At 46.4% G+C, this 10,726-nt stretch overlaps 1 pseudogene; it reads right to left on the bottom strand.

The window, feature by feature from the left end:
* Positions 1-6,650: 6,650 nt before the first annotated feature.
* On the bottom strand, positions 6,651-6,768 carry LOC126102450 (5S ribosomal RNA; annotated as a pseudogene).
* Positions 6,769-10,726: the final 3,958 nt, after the last annotated feature.

The raw sequence follows: 10,726 nt of genomic DNA, 5'->3' as shown, positions 1-10,726 counted from the left end.
TAATTCAAATCGTTATTGTCACATGCTAGAGACCTTCCTCCATTCTATGCTAATGCAGCTTACTGCAGATAATGAAGATCAAGAAGCGTGGTTCCAGCAAGACGAACAACATCCTACACCTCTCGGCGTTCTATGGAAATGTTGCGCGAGTTGGTTCCTGGTCATCTTGTCCCTTTGCGAGAAGACATCGCGTGGCCCTCAAGGTCGCCTGATTTATCGCCTTGTGATTTTTTTTTCTTTGGGGACACTTAAAGGCTGTAGTGTACAAACATCGTCCCACAACACTGCAAGCACTTAAAGAGGCCATTACCCAAGAAGTGGCAGACATTCCAAGAGAAATGACACGAAGATGTATGGAGGACTTTCGGGATAGACTTCGTCATTGTGTCAACACTGGAGGACGTCATTTAGCAAACATAATTTTTAAAACCAAATAATGCAAAATGGCAGACTATGTATTTTTCATAAATAAAAGTACTTTTTCACTATCATACAGGGCTATTACAAATGATTGAAGCGATTTCATAAATTCACTGTACCTCCATTCATTGACATATGGTCACGACACACTACAGATACGTAGAAAAACTCATAAAGTTTTGTTCGGCTGAAGCCGCACTTCAGGTTTCTGCCGCCAGAGCGCTCGAGAGCGCAGTGAGACAAAATGGCGACAGGAGCCGAGAAAGCGTATGTCGTGCTTGAAATGCACTCACATCAGTCAGTCATAACAGTGCAACGACACTTCAGGACGAAGTTCAACAAAGATCCACCAACTGCTAACTCCGTTCGGCGTTGGTATGCGCAGTTTAGCTTCTGGATGCCCCTTTTTCTTCCGCGAAAAAAACGTTACAGGACACGTGTATCTGGATATGCTGGAAAATTGGCTCATGCCACAACTGGAGACCGACAGCGCCGACTTCATCTTTCAACAGGATGGTGCTCCACCGCACTTCCATCATGATGTTCGGCATTTCTTAAACAGGAGATTGGAAAACCGATGGATCGGTCGTGGTGGAGATCATGATCAGCAATTCATGTCATGGCCTCCACACTCTCCCGACTTAACCCCATGCGATTTCTTTCTGTGGGGTTATGTGAAAGATTCAGTGTTTAAACCTCCTCCACCAAGAAACGTGCCAGAACTGCGAGCTCGCATCAACGATGCTTTCGAACTCATTGATGGGGACATGCTGTGCCGAGTGTGGGAGGAACTTGATTATCGGCTTGATGTCTGCCGTAGCACTAAAGGGGCACATATCGAACATTTGTGAATGCCTAAAAAAACTTTTTGAGTTTTTGTATGTGTGTGCAAAGCATTGTGAAAATATCTCAAATAATAAAGTTATTGTAGAGCTGTGAAATCGCTTCAATCATTTGTAATAACCCTGTATTTAATTTTTCTGTGACAAACTATTACAATGAGAGAGGTTTTATTGCCGGACCCTGTAGTTCTGCTCACCGTATTACCACTGTCTAATCTACTTATTAAATAATAAACGTTATTGCGTTGGATGAAACATAAAAATTTTTAAATTGAAACATGTCATAAAATCCTGCTTATGAATGTACGCCGCAAGATTCGCCTCTTAGAAGTAGTCGTACTGCGTCGCAAACACGTCTTCGTAAGTCTCCCGCACGTGAAGCCTTCAGCATAAGCCGTCTCACTCACACACTATGTCGGAATAGCGCTGTGGAGGGGGAAACGGGCGCCCAGAGCAAACTAGACTGCGCTATCAGAACGCGAACGGGCTCCGGGAGCACAAATCCTGGCAAGCGTCGGACTCTTTTAGTTTACGCGACGACACTAGGTTGCAGGCAACTGCGCTACCGGCCACTGCGCATGCGCGCCGCACGTTTGCTCAGCTCGTCGGTGAAACTAAACACTTTCGGCGTATTCCAACTTTGGCGACACTAGTTGCACGCGTTTTGAGGTTATGTGTGTTCGTAGAGTGTAAAGCCAATTGAAATATGCTGTGAGGAACGGAGAATAAAGTTCGATTTTTGGATATCTATGCTTTGCATAGGTGTTTGTGGGATTTCAGTGATGCTAATTACAAAAATAACCAATATATTGCTGCTCCTGAGACCTTCACGTGCGATCAGAACACAGATAGTTTGACAATGTCTCAGCTGCAAGGCAAAATTTATTTAATTACAAGCACATATACAAGTGAATTAAGAAAAATAGAAGCAAATGTAATTCTAGCTGTGGAAATGCTTAAAATGGTTCAAATGGCTCTGAGCACTATGGGACTTCTAAGGTCATCAGTCCCCTAGGACTTAGAACTACTTAAACCTAGCTAACCTAAGGACATCACACACATCCATGCCCGAGGCTGGATTCGAACCTGCGACCGTAGCGGCCACGCGGTTCCAGACTGTAGCGCCTAGAACCGCTCGACCACTCACGCCGGCTGTGGAAATGCTCTCGTCTACAAGACTAAAGTCCCGTCGTTCGAGCTGGCCGATTCTTTTTTTTAAGGAATATTGTTGACAGGAGGGAAGGCTACACATATCAAGAATCCGCATTTTTTATTCAATATTCATCTATTTAAAACGTCGCAGCAGTGCTCGCCATTCACATATCTTTGAATTTTGAAATATTGCCACTGTACAGATGTATCTTCAAGAGAGCAGTTTCTTAACCATTCTCTTCTTAATGCGGCCTGATTCGAATAATTACTCTTGTTAATATTTATAATTATTACTGTTGATGTTAATAATTATTGGTGTTAATGAAAAAGCGTCATCACCAACTAAATCCGCATGTTATAGCATGCCGAGTGTTCTCGATTGTAATGCACGCAATTTGATATGTAATTTCAGTTCCGGCGACAGTGCTTCATGCAGTACAGTACCTTTATCCCTTATCGCATAGTGAACTCTATTTCGAAGAAATGTGAACAGTTCTGGTGACATTCTAAGGTAATTAAAAGAACTTCCTCGGTCTTCCTTTACAAATTATTTCAGCAAGGATGCTGGGCAACCGAGCTGACGTACTTTCTTCATCAAGTCACGAATCGAAACACGTTTCTTAATTTTTTCTTATGCAGCGATTCCACGCAGCAAGCTTTAACTCCATGACAACTCGTGCGACGTGCAGCTGCCAAAGCTTTCATTTCAGACACGACTCAGGAACCCACAAAACGACGAAACTGAAGTGTATAAATGGTTTCGCCGTGTCTAGAGTCAAATATGAAACCATTTGCGTGCAACTCATTCAACGCAGCTAGTGGCGCAACCCAATGTCGTCGTGTAAACTAGGCTTCAGGGTCGGCAGCGTGCCTCTGCTACGTGGCAGGCGTACCACGTTGGTGCTAGGGCGCTCCCGGCGACAAGTTGTTTACGCCCGCGCGTCACACCGCGTGGGGTGACGTCGCAGCGCGGGGTGTGCCGGCTGGCCGCGAGAGCGCTTCGCCCCGGGCGGGACACGGGCTATTTGTGGGCAGCGGCCGCGAATGCCTGGCTGTGGGAGGCCAGCACTGCGAGGGTGCGCATCGTATGCGGCGTCACCGTGAGATGTGAGCCACTTCGACTGTACACCAGAGGTCAGAAATTACCTCCGTATACTCGCTTTAGACTCGCCACGGTTCCTATGACATCTCGGAAACCGCGTGGCCTACGAGGAAGACAGACCGCGGCGCTTGGGTCACTGGGGTAGGTCTGAGCTCAGCAGACGAAATGCGTTTCTGATAGAGTTCACTCGTAACTGGATGTTTGCGCACTAACGAGCATTGCATATTGTACTGAAATCTGCTTTTATAGAGTCTTACTGATTACTACTACTAACTAAAACACACAGCTGTGCAGTAGCTGTAACTATCTATGCTCTGCATAAATGGTATAACAGCTCGTTCATAGCATTTACTCTCTACTGCTTAAAAGTCCTCATTTCATACAAGACGTAGTGCCTCATCGAATCGATGAAATTTTATTGTAGCCATGTAAGCGTGTTGTCATGTCGCTGGCTTAGTTGTGGAGTATCTTTGCAACCGCGTCTGTAGTGAGTCGAGCGCGGGACACGGAACTGTTATGTTGTGTAGTGTGTAGCTCTGCATGTGAGAGGCATCGTTACTATGGAAATTGAAGTGTTGCTACAAGTGCTATTATAGTAAAGTGATAAAATAAGTAAATGATACAGAGGAAAGTGCGTCAAGAAGTAATTTAAAAAATGAGCAGTGCTGCTGATAACGTATTTGTGTATCCTCTCGTTGCTTGTCGTACCGTACAGTATCAACCATCCGCGCCGTGTTCGGTCTCCAAGAATGAACTAATGTGAATCAGTAATACTATTTACCATAAACGAGTGCAGTCAAGTGCCAGTGCCTTGTATCGAGCGTGAGGACGTGCGTTCGATCATCGCGTTTCCGCATCATCAACAATCAGCCGTGCCGCGACGTACAAGTGAGAACTGAGAACTGAAAAATTAACTTTACGGACAGTGTTATATCATTACTAGTGACAAGGAGGACTGTTACCACGTATCTGTATGTGTGACGAGCGTAAGAACTTTCGTTCGATCATTCGGCTTCCGCATCATCAACAATCACCCGCGTCGTGTCGGTTACGCGTAGGCTCGTCCGAATGATATTTTGGACTGTTAATTATCAAGATTGTTAATTGGGATAAAATTTACGATTTAGAGTGTAAACAGTGCAACCTGTGATTTCCATATCATTTCAGAATACAGATGTTCATACCAGACATAGGACAGTGTTGTGTTTTAACGTTGAGTGGCTCCCCTAAACCCGCGTGCATATTTCGATAGATAATTTCAGGCAAGCCAACAGCAGTGTGGAGCAGGACAATACGACCTCCGCGGGATTACCAGGCACGTGGTGTGGACAGGGCGCACGGTCACGAAACGACAAACAGTTTAAATACACTCCTGGAAATGGAAAAAAGAACACATTGACACCGGTGTGTCAGACCCACCATACTTGCTCCGGACACTGCGAGAGGGCTGTACAAGCAATGATCGCACGCACGGCACAGCGGACACACCAGGAACCGCGGTGTTGGCCGTCGAATGGCGCTAGCTGCGCAGCATTTGTGCACCGCCGCCGTCAGTGTCAGCCAGTTTGCCGTGGCATACGGAGCTCCATCGCAGTCTTTAACACTGGTAGCATACCGCGACAGCGTGGACGTGAACCGTATGTGCAGTTGACGGACTTTGAGCGAGGGCGTATAGTGGGCATGCGGGAGGCCGGGTGGACGTACCGCCGAATTGCTCAACACGTGGGGCGTGAGGTCTCCACAGTACATCGATGTTGTCGCCAGTGGTCAGCGGAAGGTGCACGTGCCCGTCGACCTGGGACCGGACCGCAGCGACGCACGGATGCACGCCAAGACCGTAGGATCCTACGCAGTGCCGTAGGGGACCGCACCGCCACTTCCCAGCAAATTAGGGACCCTGTTGCTCCTGGGGTATCGGCGAGGACCATTCGCAACCGTCTCCATGAAGCTGGGCGACGGTCCCGCACACCGTTAGGCCGTCTTCCGCTCACGCCCCAACATCGTGCAGCCCGCCTCCAGTGGTGTCGCGACAGGCGTGAATGGAGGGACGAATGGAGACGTGTCGTCTTCAGCGATGAGAGTCGCTTCTGCCTTGGTGCCAATGATGGTCGTATGCGTGTTTGGCGCCGTGCAGGTGAGCGCCACAATCAGGACTGCATACGACCGAGGCACACAGGGCCAACACCCGGCATCATGGTGTGGGGAGCGATCTCCTACACTGACCGTACACCACTGGTGATCGTCGAGGGGACACTGAATAGTGCACGGTACATCCAAACCGTCATCGAACCCATCGTTCTACCATTCCTAGACCGGCAAGGGAACTTGCTGTTCCAACAGGACAATGCACGTCCGCATGTATCCCGTGCCACCCAACGTGCTCTAGAAGGTGTAAGTCAACTACCCTGGCCAGCAAGATCTCCGGATCTGTCCCCCATTGAGCATGTTTGGGACTGGATGAAGCGTCGTCTCACGCGGTCTGCACGTCCAGCACGAACGCTGGTCCAACTGAGGCGCCAGGTGGAAATGGCATGGCAAGCCGTTCCACAGGACTACATCCAGCATCTCTACGATCGTCTCCATGGGAGAACAGCAGCCTGCATTGCTGCGAAAGGTGGATATACACTGTACTAGTGCCGACATTGTGCATGCTCTGTTGCCTGTGTCTATGTGCCTGTGGTTCTGTCATTGTGATCATGTGATGTATCTGACCCCAGGAATGTGTCAATAAAGTTTCCCCTTCCTGGGACAATGAATTCACGGTGTTCTTATTTCAATTTCCAGGAGTGTAGGTACCCCCCACCCATTCGGACTCCCCGGTGTGTTACAACCAGCACAACCGTAACAAATTTTTACTAGGCATTTGGACTTTCGCTGGTTGTAGGACTAATAAACAATAAGACTCCATAATAGCGGATACCAGTACTCCCTCCCAGGCCATGAAGGCCCAAAGCTACCGACTGCCCGTCGTCTCATCCTCAACCCACACGCGTCACTGGATGCGGATATGGAGGGGTATGTGGTCAGCACACCGCTCTCCCGGCCGTATGTCAGTTTCCGAGACCGGAGCCGCTACTTCTCAATCAAGTAGATCCTCAGTTTGCCTCACAAGGGCTGACTGAGTGCACCCCGCTTGCGAACAGCGCCCGGCAGATCGAATGGTCACCCATCCAAGTGCTAGCCCAGCCCGACAGCGCTTAACTTCGGTGATCTGACGGGAACCGGTGTTACCACTGCGGAATGCCCGTTGGTGGATTCCATTAGAAGACGCAATTCTCATTTGTACGTAAACGCGTAATTACTTGTTAACAGGTACAGAAGCGTAGCTAGTCTGCTGAGCTAAGGGAACGAGTCTGGCCTACCTTCGTGACGTATGCGCCGCGGTCTGTCTTTCTCGTGGGCCTCGCGAAACCGCCTCTTCTGTACGCTCGGTGTATCGACTCACTTGTCTCCACTTCTGCCAGTTTAACTGACAACTAGTTGTCGAAGTCTGTTTTATGACACAAGTGGACTATACCTGCTTAGAAAGGTGAGCGAGTACACGAGTTCGCAAATGCAACAGAGAAGTCGCTTAATTGCCACTGCATACAGAACTCTTCTGTATGACTATTATTTACCAATACATTAACCAATCGTTTAGAAGTGACTATAGTACTATTTATATATGCGTGTATATATACAGGGTTATTACAAATGATTGAAGCAATTTCACAGCTCTACAATAACTTTATTATTTGAGATATTTTCAAAATGCTTTGCACACACATACAAAAACTCAAGAAGTTTTTTTAGGCATTCACAAATGTGCCCCTTTAGTGATTCGGCAGACATCAAGCCGACATTCAAGTTCCTCCCACACTCGGCGCAGCATGTCCCCATCAATGAGTTCGAAAGCATCATTGATGCGAGCTCGCAGTTCTGGCACGTTTCTTGGTAGAGGAGGTTTAAACACTGAATCTTTCACATAACCCCACAGAAAGAAATCGCATGGGGTTAAGTCGGGAGTGTGTGGAGGCCATGACATGAATTGCTGATCATGATCTCCACCACGACCGATCCATCGGTTTTCCAATCTCCCGTTTAAGAAATGCCGAACATCATGATGGAAGTGCGGTGGAGCACCATCCTGTTGAAAGATGAAGTCGGCGCTGTCGGTCTCCAGTTGTGGCATGAGCCAATTTTCCGCGGGCTACGCGTGAAACTTGCCCGCACGCGTTCAACCGTTTCTTCGCTCACTGCAGGCCGACCCGTTGATTTCCCCTTACAGAGGCATCCAGAAGCTTTAAACTGCGCATACCATCGCCGAATGGAGTTAGCAGTTGGTGGATCTTTGTTGAACTTCGTCCTGAAGTGTCGTTGCACTGTTATGACTGACTGATGTGAGTGCATTTCAAGCACGACATACGCTTTCTCGGCTCCTGTCGCCATTTTGCCTCACTGCGCTCTCGAGTGCTCTGACGGCAGAAACCTGAAGTGCGGCTTCAGCCGAACAAAACTTTATGAGTTTTTCTACGTATCTGTAGTGTGTCGTAGCCATATGTCAATGAATGGAGCTACAGTGAATTTATGAAATCGCTTCAATCATTTGTAATAGCCCTGTATCTGTATCTATGTATATATGTATAAGTATCTATGTATTGCGTGTATTTTATGTATGCAACTATGTTTATTTGTATATGTACATGCATATATCTATGTATGTGTATGTATAGATGTATACACAGGATGGGCCATTAAGTCAGTTGTCAGTAGATATCCTTGGCGCAGCTTAGCGGTTGTTAATTGCGAACTTGACTAGTGCGTAGTACCCATAAGTCAGCTGACGCGAGCAGTTTGAGGCTTGTTGTTTGCTATTACCTAAGAAAAAAAGAATAGAATGTTAACTACAGAACTGCGTGTGTCTGTTGGCTAACAAACTGGAATAGCGACCATAATTACAGCGATATTTGTGAAACGTTTTCCAAATATCCATCCTCCGTGTCCACGACGTATTAGCAAATTAAATTTAAGATTTGAGGTGACAGAGTTGCCAGCCGAACTTCCTCGTTCAGCTAATCCAAAGTCTGTTACTAAAGAAAACAGACCTAATCTTGTCGCGCAATGTTTTGTGCTATCACCGACTAAATTTCAAACGAAAGTATCCACGGAGAATGTCACAGTCAGAACAAGCCTGTGGTGGATTCAGAAAAAGCTAGAACCGAGATCGTATACGCCTACTTTACTTCAAGGCAAATGTGAAGATCCTGACAGCATCACCACAACTATTGTCCATGATGCATGTCATTAATAAGCGATAGAATGTGAAAGGAAAAACAACAGAAGTGTCTCTTAAATCATTATAGCTCTTTCGCGCAGTTATACAGTTGTATGCGGAGAATCAGAAGGAAAAATTCCTCTACAATCGTGAAATTCCTTGTCGTGGTGCCGCTATTTCTGGAAATTAAATCTATAGATCTGTGAATATATTACTTGTTTTCCATCGATTAAGCTCATGCATCCTGATAAAATGCTTCTTAGACAAATAAAATACGGATTTTTTTTCAAATGTTACTCAGGAAGAATGATTATTGGTAAGCCTCTTCATGAGCTCGAATTTTGCTAGTTATATCGTTGTGGTCATTGTGAGAGGAAGTAAATGTTTCCTTCCCCTTCTTGGAACGTACCTTCTCAGAACTGTAAATTTCTCCTTGAGGACTGCGATTGGAGTTTGATAAGCATCTCCGTGACGTTCTCGCGCTTACTAAACGAACCTGTGGCGTAAGGCGCCGGCGCTTCTTTGGATCTTCTCTATCAGTCCTACGTGGTAAGGGTCCCACACTGGCGACCAATACTCAAAATTCTTCGAAACAAAAGTTTTGTAAACTTCTTCTTATTTCTTTCGTCGATGGATTACATTTTCCTAGGACTCTTCGAATGGAGTTCAGCCTGACATCTAAATTACCTGCAACGAGATTTAGATGGTTCTTCCACTTTAGGTAGTCTGGACTATTATATCAAGTATTTTACAGTTGTTTCTGTTTTCACTGATTAATCACCAACAGCGTAATAGAAAGGTAACGGATTTATTCGCATGTATACGCACAATGCGTTCATTTATTTAAGTTAAGATTCGACTGCCCGTTCTCGGAACAAACATAAAACCTCTGCTGACCTTCCTACAGATGCCGCAGTTGTCCGCTATTACAACTTTCCATTGTTGATTCATCCCTTTTGCCCATATGGATCGGTGAGAAGGGGGGTGGTGGGGTCGGTCTGTCGATCAACCCGATTTCAGCCAAAGGATGTGTAACATACGGGGTGTCTATAATTAAATTTCAGTTTCAAAACGCTATAAAAATAGAACTACTGCTCAGAATGACGTAGTATTTGAAAAGCGTTTTATTGACGCAGGGGTTAACGTCTAAAAAAAGGAAATCAATTTGACCAATAGGTGGCGCTGTAAGTGTCAGAATATAATCACCAATAGACGCATGGCACACGGATGTTCCTCAGTTTGCCTCAGAGAAGCTCAATATGACTGTCTCCGTGAAAGATGGAGCGCTGCTGGTAAGGCTCTTTTCCAAGAACGGTGACTGTGCGCCAGAAGCCATGCCGAAGTTCCGGACACTCAAGACTATAAAAAATAGGCGATGTTACGATGTCTGCTAAGGGTCTGAAGAAAATGATTACTAAATCCTAAAAGACAGATTCTTTTGAAGTGCAATATGGCAAAGGGAGGAGGGTAGTTTTTCCGACGTATGTCGAAGATGTGGCCACAGCATTGCAGGAGAAGTCAAACGGTGATGTGCAAACAAGCAGTGCATGGGCTTTTGCCCGAACGTTGGACAAGCCAAGAAACACGGTGCATAAAACACTAAGAAACGTCCTGCACTGCTATCCATGCGAAATCAGCCATGTTTAAGAGTTGCTTCCTGCTGATCTGCCAGCAACCCAAACATTCGCTCTGAAATTTCTTGCTCGCATGAAAGCGGAAAATGAATGGTCGTGGAACATTCTGTGGACAGACGAAGCCGATTTCCATCTCCAAGGACAAGACAACACGCAGAATTGCAGAATGTGGACAGCGAAAAACCCGTACTCGTCAATCCATCCACTTCACTCTGCAAAGATGAGTGTGTGTGCGGGTCGACGGCTTCGTTTATCTTGGGCCGTATTTTGTCGACGAGATGAGTCCTGGGGGTGGTGTTACCTGTACCATAACCGGTAAACG

Source organism: Schistocerca cancellata, chromosome 9, assembly GCF_023864275.1.
Source record: "Schistocerca cancellata isolate TAMUIC-IGC-003103 chromosome 9, iqSchCanc2.1, whole genome shotgun sequence".
In the NCBI taxonomy this organism is placed as follows: domain Eukaryota; kingdom Metazoa; phylum Arthropoda; class Insecta; order Orthoptera; family Acrididae; genus Schistocerca; species Schistocerca cancellata.
This window is presented reverse-complemented; position numbering and strand designations above follow the sequence as displayed.